The sequence below is a fragment of the Myxocyprinus asiaticus genome, chromosome 33 (assembly GCF_019703515.2).
Source record: "Myxocyprinus asiaticus isolate MX2 ecotype Aquarium Trade chromosome 33, UBuf_Myxa_2, whole genome shotgun sequence".
Lineage (NCBI taxonomy): Eukaryota > Metazoa > Chordata > Actinopteri > Cypriniformes > Catostomidae > Myxocyprinus > Myxocyprinus asiaticus.
Genome location: NC_059376.1, coordinates 28,841,140 through 28,851,869, shown reverse-complemented (window position 1 = coordinate 28,851,869; position 10,730 = coordinate 28,841,140). Strand labels below are relative to the sequence as shown.

The following is a 10,730-nucleotide window of genomic DNA, read 5'->3' as shown; positions in this document are numbered from 1 at the left end:
CCATGGCGTCAATGACCCAGTGGGCGATCCTCTGTTTGGAGACAGCGCTTCCTTTCCACTGTCCACCAAAGCAAACAAAGAGCTGCTCAGAGCTTCTAAGGCTCTATGTGCGATCCAGATAGATGCGTAAAGCTCGCACCGGACACAGCAATGCCAAGGCTGGGTCTGCCTCCTCCTGGGGCAGCACTTGCAGGTTCACCACCTGATCCCTAAAAGGGGTTGTGGGAACCTTGGGCACATAGCGCGGTTGGGGTCTCAGTATCACATGAGAGTAACCCGGACCGAACTCCAGGCATGATTCGCTGACAGAGAACGCCTGCAGGTCCCCTACCCTTTTGATGGAAGTGAGCGTAGTCATGAGGGCAGTCTTCAAAGAGAGTGCCTTAAGCTCAACTGACTCCAAGGGCTCAAAGGGAGCTCCCTGTAGACCCCAAAGGACTACAGAGAGGTTCCACGAGGGGACGAGGTGCGGTCTGGAGGGATTCAACCTCCTATCGCCTCTCAGGAACCTGATGATCAAGTCGTGCTTCCCCAAATACTTACCATCTACTGCATCATGATGAGCCAAAATAGCTACACCTTCAGGGTGGAGGGGGACAGCCACCCCTCCAGCCTCTCCTGCAGGAAGGAAAGCACTGATCTGACTGCGCATCTCTGGGGGTCTTCGCATCGGGAAGAACACCACTTAGTGAACAGATAGGGTACCAGTAGGGTGCTACTAGGATGATCTGCTCCTCGTCCTCCCTGACCTTGCACAGGGTCTGTCCAAGTTGGATCACTGGGGAAATGCATATTTGCATAGTCCCAGGGCCCAGCTGTATGCCAGCGCATCTATACTGAGGGGTGCCTCGGTTAGGACGTACCAAAGTGGGCAGTGGGAGGATTCCCAGGAAGCAAACAGGTCTACCTGTGCTCGACCGAATCGACTCCAAATCAGCTGGACCACCTGAGGGTGGAGTCTCCACTCTCCCCTGAGGTAACCTGATGAGACAGCACGTCCGCTGGGGTGTTGAGGTCACCCAGGATGTGAGTGGCTCGTAGCGATTTGAGGCGCTGCTGACTCCAGAGGAGGAGACAGCAGGCGAGTTGTGACATGCAATGGGAGCGTAGACCACCTTGGTGGTTGACCACCTTGGTGGTTGTCTGTCCGGACCAACACGTGCTTGCCCTGGATCAATGGCTGAAACCTCTGCAGGGTGAGCAGAACTGCCAACAATTCTAGGCAGTTGATGTGCCAACGCAGCCATGTGACCATGCATATGCTGCCCCAGCCCATCTTGGAGGCATCTGTTGTAACCATGACACACCTGGAGACCTGCTCTAGGGGAACCCCTGCCCATAGAAATGCAAGGTCGGTCCAAGAGCTGAAGTGGTGGCAACAGATCGGAGTGATGGCCACGCGATGTGTCCCGCGGCACCATGCCCATCTCGGGACTCAAGTCTGAAGCCAGTGCTGAAGCGGTCTCATTTGCATCAACCCGAGCGGTGTGGCCGCCGCTGAGGATGCCATATGCTCCAGGAGCCTCTAAAAAAGTTTCAGTGGAACCGCTGTTCTCTGTCTGAACGCCCTCAGACAGTTCAGCACCGACTGTGCGCGCTCGTTCGTGAGGCGCACTGTCATCAAGACTGAGTCCAATTTCAAACCAAGAGAAGAGATGCTCTGAACCGCGGAGAGTTTGCTCTTTTCCCAGCTGACCCGAAGCCCCAGTCGGCTGAGGTGCCGGAGCACGAGGTTCCTGTGTGCACACAGCAACTCTCGAGAGTGAGCTAGGATTAGCCAGTCGTCGAGATAGTTGAGGATGCGGATGCCCACTTCCCTTAGCGGGGCAAGGGCTGCCTCTGTGACCTTTGTGAAGATGCGAGGGGACAAGGACAGGCTGAAGGGGAGGACCTTGTACTGGTACGCCTGGCCTTTTAAGGCAAACCGCAGGAAGGGTCTGTGTCGAGGTAAGACCGAGACGTGGAAGTACGTGTCCTTCAGGTCTACTGCCACGAACCAATCTTGATGCCGGACGCTCGCTAGAATGCATTTTTGCGTCAGCATCTCTTCCGAGCACCCGACCGGGGCAAGCGAGCATGCTGGGGAATGGAAGGTCCATGGGGGGATACCTGGGGGAGGTGGTCCCATTGAGGTACCCAAATCGCCCCCAGTGCTAACCAGTACGGCCTCATACCCGTAGGTAGAAGGACCGAGGCGGGGAGCCGCTGGGGTAGCTTGCTTTCTTACGAATGCAAGCCGCGACCACAACGTTGCCATGGTCATGTTCTCGCAATGAGGACAAGACCCATCCATGAACGATGTCTCCGCGTGGGCAGTGCCCAGACACGTAAGACAGCGATCGTGGCCATCAGAAGCAGAGAGATAACAACCGCAACCAGGAATAACACAAAAACGGAAAGGCATCTTTAAAAAGACGTTCCGTGTGTGCCGCTCTTTTAGAAAGAAAATATACTCTTTTTAGAATATACTCTTTTAGTTGTTTCTGCCGAAGCGCCCAGGGGCATTCTCTGCATTCCACGGGTGCAGAGGGGGAGAAGCCACTGAAATACTGAAATCACTACTCCTGATTTAGTTCCTTTAATTTCTCTACCGTGTTCGGTTCACCTTTCAGTGTTTGAATCTGTATCTCTTTCTTATTTAGTAGATGTGATTCAGCACATGAAGCCTGCTGGCTGTTCACTGGATGTTGTTCCTGCATTTTTAGAGAAGTTTTAGACATTTTGGGACCTAGCCTCTTGTCAATAATAAATAGCAGCCTTAATGGCGTTGTTCCATCCTGTTTTAAACATGTTGTTGTGCAATCTCTGCTTAAAAAGTCGAGTCTTGATTCTTCAGATTAAAAAAAATGATCACCCTATCTCCAAACTGTTGTTTTTATCTAAAGTCCTGGAAAAGGTTGTTTTAAATCAGCTTTCAGGATTCTTGCAGAGAAATGGTATTTTAGATAAATATCAGTCAGGTTTTAAAGTCAAACATAGCACAGAGTCTGCTCTTATCAAAGTGTCAAATGATCTGTTGCTGGCGGTTGATTCAGGTAAAAGTGCCATTCCAATTCTCCTGGATCTCAGCGCAGCCTTTGACACCATTGATCACGATATTCTTTTAGACCAGTTAAGAAATTGGGTGGGCCTTCAAAACATTGCCCTTGAGTGGTTCTCAACTTATCTTCGGGGGAGAACATTTTCTGTTGAGATTGGGAATCATTCTTCTGCCTCTGCTTCCATCACCTGTGGAGTACCTCATGGCTAGATTTTTGGACCACTCTTGTTCTCATTATAAATATTACCATTACAGTATATCTTTCGGAACTACAAAATCAAATCATTGTTATGCAGATGATATTCAGTGCTATCTTCCTTTAAAATCCACTGATAATTCTGCAATAGAATCTTTGCTGGGTTGTCTTAAAGATATTAAAAGATGGATGGTGGCTAATTTTCTCCAGGTCATCGATTCAATGATTTTTTGGCAAAGCTGATCCTTTTAATAATTTAACTAAACATTTAGGGCCTTTGACCTCTAATCTTCATCCAGATGACCGTGGTGTCATTTTTGACTCTCAATTAAAATTCAATAAACAAATAAAGGCTGTGGTTAGAGGTGGTTTTTTCCAACTCTGGCAAATATCAAAATTAAAACCTTTTTTGTCTTTAATGGATCTGGAGATTGTAATCCATGATTTTATCTCTTCTAGACTTGATTATTGTAATGCACTGTATTTAGGTGTGTCTCAAGCATCACTATCTCGTCTTCAGACTTTGCAAAATGCAGCTGCAAGGCTCCTGACTGGAACTAGGAAATATGACAGTGTTTCTCCGGTCCTGGCTTCTTTGCACTAGTTACCTGTCTCATACAGGTTTCAGTTTAAGGTTTTATTGTTGGTATATAAGGGCCTCAATGGGCTGGCGCCACTTTATATTTCTGAACTTCTCCACCAATATCAGACTCCAAGGTCTTAAAGATCATCTCAGAGTCTACTGTTGTGTGTTCCAAACACTCGTCTTAAAACTATGGGTGATCGTTCTTTTCCTGTCATGGGCCCTCGCTTGTGGAATGCTTTGCTGCTATTGATTAGGTCTTGTCCAACCTTAGATCTTTTTAAGTCTAATCTAAAGACCCACCTGTTCTCCCTTGCTTATGAGTAACATATTGTGCAGTATCATTTTATGGTGTTATTTTATTCTATTTTGTTTTACTATTATTACATATTGGTCAGTTTTGTACAGCACTTTGGTAAAAATGTGTTGTTTTTAAGCATGCTATAAAAATAAATTTTGATTGATTGATTGATTGAAGTCAACTGATGTAAAATGGGAAGATTTAGGACCGTGAGTGCGTAATTGTGCATTTAAAACAGATTGGCAAGACACCTCTAAAAAAGGGGTTCAATACAATGTATGCATGCTACTCACAGACTACAGATGTCCTTAGGCAAAACTGTAGACTGAACTGTTCAGATTGTTGAGGAGACATGTTTAATGGTCAACCACATGTCTGGTGAAGACCTCCTGAGCTCTCTGAAATACCAAGTTCTCTTTGGGCCCAAAGTAAATATGATGTGGGATTAATGAAAGGTGCTGAACCGGTTGTGATCACACCAAAATCCACTTTTCAGCCATGTAGGGCACAATATCCAATCAAAACCGAAGCGATGGAAGGCATTCGACCAGTATTTGATTCATTATTTAAATCAGGCATAATTGTGCCATGCCAAAGGTCACCAGTGCGTACTCCAAGTTTTCCAGTAAAAAAAAAAAAAAAAAGAGATGCTGGCCAGCCGGTAGAATGGAGATTTGTTCAATATTTACAGGCTGTGAATGCAGCTGTACATGTGCGTGCCTCAAATGTGTCCAACCCACACACCATTCTGTCCCAGGTTCCATCAAATAGCAAGTGTTTCTCTGTTATCGACCTGTCTAATGCTTTCTTTAGCATACCGGTTGATAAAGACTTCCTTCAAGGGGAAAACATACACCTGGACAAGACTGGCACAGGGTTATTGCAAAAGCCCTGCAATTTACAATGAGGCCCTGAAAGATAACTTATAAGGCCTTAAGCTCTCAAAAATTAGTGCATTGCTCCAGTATGTTGATGATTTAATTATCTGCTCTCACACAGAGGAGGCATGCAAAGCTGACACTCTGACCCTTTTTAAACACTTGGCTGAGAATGGCCACAATATAAGCAAAACAAAATTGCAATGGGTAAGGCCTCAAGTTACATTCCTGGGCCATGTGATAACAGCTGAGGGAAAGTCCCTCTCACCCAAAATAATTTTGGCCTTACAAAACATACCACAACCTATCACCAAAAAAACAAGTTATTAGATTTTTAGGAATTACATAATTTTGCAGGCAGTGGATCTCTAATCATGCAGAAATAGAGGCTCCACTGTCTGCAATGATACATGGTAAAGGATTGAAAGTAGTTTGGACTAAATTCGGACATGAAGCTTTCTCTTCTCTGAAGGTGGCTTTACAGTCTGCACCAACATTGGGACTACCTGACATGACTAAGAATTTTGTGCAGACGATGGATGAAAAAGGAGGTTACATGACTTTTGTTCTGTCACAAGACCATGGGGGAAATTAAGGCCAGTAGCTTATTTCTCATCTAAATCAGACACAGTGGCAGCTGGGCTACCCAAATGCCTTAGAGCTGTTGCTGCTGCAGAAAAAGCAGTGCTCGCTTCCAGAGATTTGGTGGGTTATCAACATTTGACATTATTGGTCCCACATGCATTATAATACTGTTAGAACAAAAAACATCTGCAGCACGATGGTTAAGATATAATGCTGTGTTATTGGAAATGCCAAACATTACTGTTAAACGATGTACAGTTCTTAACCCTGATACTCTTTTATCCACAGCAGATGATGGAGAACCACACGACTGTGTTGCTTCAATAACAGCCATTTGCTCCCCCAGGCCTGACCTCAAGGATACACCACTCTCCATTGCTGAGTTGGAACTGTTTGTTGATGGTTCTGCCTCAAGGGGCCTATCATGGTAAAAACTAGGGCTGGGTTTGCTGTAGTAACTGCATTTGATACTATCATTGCACACTCGTTACTGGGACACACATCCGCACAAGCAGCAGAATTGATAGCTTTAACTGAAGCCTGCAAACATGCGGCTGGTAAGTCCATTAACATTTACACTGACAGTAGATATACATTCAGGGTGGTGCATGATTTTGGGGCCATTTGGAAGCAAAGAGAATTACATCTACAGGCAAACCTATCTCTAATGGACCCCTGGTGGTGGCCCTGTTAGAGGACGTATTGTTACCGTCCTCTGTCACTGTGTGTAAATGTGAGACACACACTACCTGGCTTGACCCCAATCTCTGTAGGAAATTCTCAAATCAAATCAAACCACTTTATTGTCACACAGCCATATACACAAGTGCAATGGTGTGTGAAATTCTTGGGTGCAGTTCCGATCAACATAGCAGTCATGACAGTGATGAGACAGTACCAATTTACAATAACCTCAAATTAACACAGCACAATTTAAATGTCCGATATACACATAATTACACTCAACAATATACAAATAATAACATACACTGTACAATATACAATACGCACTATATAGATACACATTATTCAATAAAAATGAAAAATAAAAAATATATAAAAAAGTATATATAGTAGTAAATATAGAATGTACAGTATTGTACTGTATTGACATTCAGGCTGTCGGTTGATAGTCAGTTGTTAAGAGAGAATATAATATAATAATAATATAATTTATGACAGTCCGGTGTGAGATATAAGAGTAAGGGTAATAAAGTGCACTGCTGATGTATTTTGGTCGTGGGAGATCAAGAGTTCTGAAGTCTGATTGCTTGGGGGAAGAAGCTGTCATGGAGTTGGCTGGTGCAGGTCCTGATGCTGCGATACCGCCTGCCTGATGGTAGCAGTGAGAGCAGCCCATGGCTCGGGTGGCTGGAGTCTCTGATGAGCCTCCAAGCTTTTTTTCACACACCGCCTTGTATATATTTCCTGGAGGGAGGGAAGCTCACCTCAGAGACGGAGAGTGAACTAACCTCTGTAGCTTCGGCCGCGAGAGCTCTCTCCACGAGGGCGGTGTTATTTTCCTTAAAGCGAGCATAAAAAGTATTTAGCTCATCCGGGAGAGAGGCAGCGGTGTTCATGGCGGAGTTTTTATTCCCTTTAAAGTCCGTGATGATGTTAATTCCCTGCCACATGCTTCTAGAGTTGGTGGTGTTAAACTGTCCTTCAGTCTTGCTCCTGTACTGGCATTTTGCGGTTCTGATAGTTTTTCAGAGGGCATAACTGGCTTGTTTATGCGTTCCCGGAATTAAAAGCGGAGGTCCGCACATTAAGTGCCGCGCAAACATCGCTATTTATCCATGGTTTCTGATTCGGATAGATCCATATTGTTCTGGTCGGAACCACGTCCTCTACGCACTTTTTGATGAAACACATTACGCTATCAGCGTAAAGCTCGATGTCGTCATCAGAAGCGGACCGGAACATCTCCCAGTCCGTGTGATCAAAACAGTCTTGTAGCGTAGAGTCTGATTGGTCCAACCAGCACTGGATCGTTCTGAGGGTGGGTGCTTCCTGTTTCAGTTTCTGCCTGTAAGTGGGCAGAAGCAGAATGGAAGAGTGGTCCGATTTGCCAAATGGTGGGTGGGGGAGGGATTTGTAGCCATCCAGGAACGGAGAGTAGCAATGGTCCAAAACCCGGTCCCCTCGTGTGTTGAAACTAATGTGCTGGTGGTATATTGGTGCGACTGATTTTAAACTGGCTTTATTAAAGTCCCCGGTCACAATGAATGTGGCCTCAGGGTGCGTGGTTTCCTGCTCACTTATACTCCCATACAGTTCCTTGAGTGCCCGGTCTGTGTCGGCTTGTGGGGGGATGTACACAGCAGTGATAATGACCGCTGTGAATTCCCTCGGTAGCCAGAATGGTCGACACAGAAGCGTGAGAAATTCCAGATCAGGAGAGCAGAAAGACTTGATAGAATGTACGTTCCTCTGATCACACCAGGATTTGTTGATCATAAAACATACTCCACCACCTCTACTTTTACCTGAGAGGTCTTTCGCTCTGTCTGCTCGGTGCATGGAGAACCCCGCGGGTTCAATGGCTGAGTCTGGAATCTCCGCAGACATCCAAGTTTCCGTAAGGCAGATAATGCAGCAGTCACTCGTCTCTCATTGGAAAGAGATCTGCGCTTTCAGCTCGCAGAGCTTGTTGTCCAGAGACTGACAAGTGAAATAAATAGGAACTGGTTCACAAAGGGGTTATCTATTTATGCCCAACATTTTTGTCAAAAATTTTATGTAGGAAGAGGGCAACAGTTTCCTATGAGTGCACATCCGCCACCTGAAAAGCCATTTGACCACCTTCAAATGGACTTTATTGAACTAAATATGTAAGAAGGGAAAAAATATTGCCTGGTGATTTTAGATATGTTCTCCAAGTGTGTGGAAGCATACCCCACTAGAAAAGCAGATGCGAGTGTAGTGGCAAAAATTCTAACGTGAGAAATAATACCCAGATGGGGCATTCCGGGGAAAATTAGCAGTGATAATAGAACCCACTTTGAATCAAGCCCTGCGTCACAACGGTCAGTATTTGGGAACTGCTATGACAACACACTGCGCCTACCATCCTAAGAGTGGAGGAGCAGTGGAAAGAGACAATGGCATGCTAAAAATCAAATTGGTCAAATGTTTGGTTGAAACTGGACTAAATTGGGTACAAGAATTACCATTGTATTACCAAGGCTCAGAAAATGAAATGGTTTGAGCCCATTTGAAATGTTGTTTGGCAGGCCCCTTAGCACGGGAATTGGACCACAAAAAAAGGCAGTTGCCTGATACTGACCAGTGAGGATGAAATGTTGCATTATTGTGCAAACCTCTCTGCTGTGCTTTGTGATATTCATAGACAGGTGAAAGTAGCACTCCCTAGAGAGGCGAAAGGGAAATTGCATGATCTGGAGCCCGGAGACTGGGTGGTGGTAAAGGATCACAGGCGCAAGAATGGGAAGTCGCCATGGTGGTTGGGACCATTCCAAGTTCTGCTGACAGCTGCAACCACTGTGAAGGTTGCTGAGAGTGCCATGTGGATACATGCACGCCATTGCAAAAGGATTCCAGATTTAGAGGACAGCCCATCAAAAGGTGTGTGTCAAACCTCAGCTGACGACCAAAGGGGTCTCTTCACCACTCTGTGGTGTAGTCTGGGAAGGAGGGGGCGTGTAGTGGCACGAATCCTGGCCCCAGTGAAGAAACCACCAACGTCCTCATTAATGCCTCATTGATGACAATGCAAAACAGGTTGATCTTAGAGACCATGCGAGCACCTGACGAAGGGGTCTGTACAGTAATTGGTGACCAGTGCTGCACATACATATCCATGAACACTGGGCCTGATGGAATTTTTTTTTCTCTCAGCACAGAGCATCAAATTATACCACAATATTTATAAATATTAAAGATTCTCAAAAGCAAGTATACAGCCTATGCCTAATTTACTGTCTCTCTGCATGACAGGCAACTTGTATAATAAATAATATGTACCAAAACACTAAATATTTCAATGAACTCGTTTTTAATGCTACAATAATTTAATAAATACTTTTTAATCCACAATATAAATTGCCTTTGTTTCTTTATGAAATATACAGTTACTGTATTTAATAAATTGTCATTTTCTCTCATTACGATAGCATTTTTGCTGCGTACTCGCAGAATGCACAGACACACCAACACAGAACTATAAATGCAAACCACCAAGTTGGCCACTATGCAGAGCCTACATTGTAGGTTCAGCGCACAAGTATACAGAAAACCAGCATTTAGCCCCAGAATAATATTAAGCCTGAGGTTAAGTTTACTGCATATGGAACTTTTGAAAAATTTAATGTCTCTGCATGTGCCGAGAAAAAAAATAGGGGTAAAATAGTTCTGTTTTTAGAGACATCATATTATTAGCACTGTATACATTATATTTAATACACTTAGGTTGATGCCTTCCCTCATACTGAACATGTATGCTCCATACATTTCCTTTGAGCACATGTCTCAGGGTTTTCAGGTATCTGAGAAAAAATAATCTCTAAGGGGTGAGAATGAAGCACAAATGGTTCTGCTGAACATTTAACACAATAACTGAATAATTAAATAACAACCCAACAATTCCTGCTGAATTTGATGTGAAGTCACAGTTCATCATTTTACAAGTGCTCACACAAAGGTGAAACTCAATATGAGAGGTCTTTGAGAAGAATTTAAGGTTTACTATTTTGATTTGAATGAATCCCGGAAAAAAAATTATATATTTCCAGCAAAAATAAAAAATTAAAATAAAAAAAAAAAGGATTAAGAAAGAAATGTGTTCTTTGCAGTACTTCTCACCTGTTTGACCAGCTCTCTAATTGAGAGATTTAATCTACAATCTCTCACTTTCCCTCCTCACCTTATCTTTTTTCCTACCACAAGCTTTTTTTTCTCCTTTCTTTCCTTTTTCCAACATTCTATCTCTCTCTCTACACACACACACACACACAGAGATATACTGTATATATTTGCAAAGAGAGGAAGAGTGAGGGGAATGCGGCAATGCTAAATACAGGCCTTTGATCACAAAAGTGAAACAGAATTCGAAATGGCACCACAGAGTCGTATGTAAGTCACAGACAGGAGGCTCTGTCCCCAGATCTGTATTTCAAATCCATTCC

General features: G+C 44.3%; 1 pseudogene; it reads left to right on the top strand.

Moving 5' to 3' along the window:
• Positions 1 to 4,652: 4,652 nt before the first annotated feature.
• Positions 4,653 to 9,311, top strand: LOC127424064 (uncharacterized; annotated as a pseudogene).
• Positions 9,312 to 10,730: the final 1,419 nt, after the last annotated feature.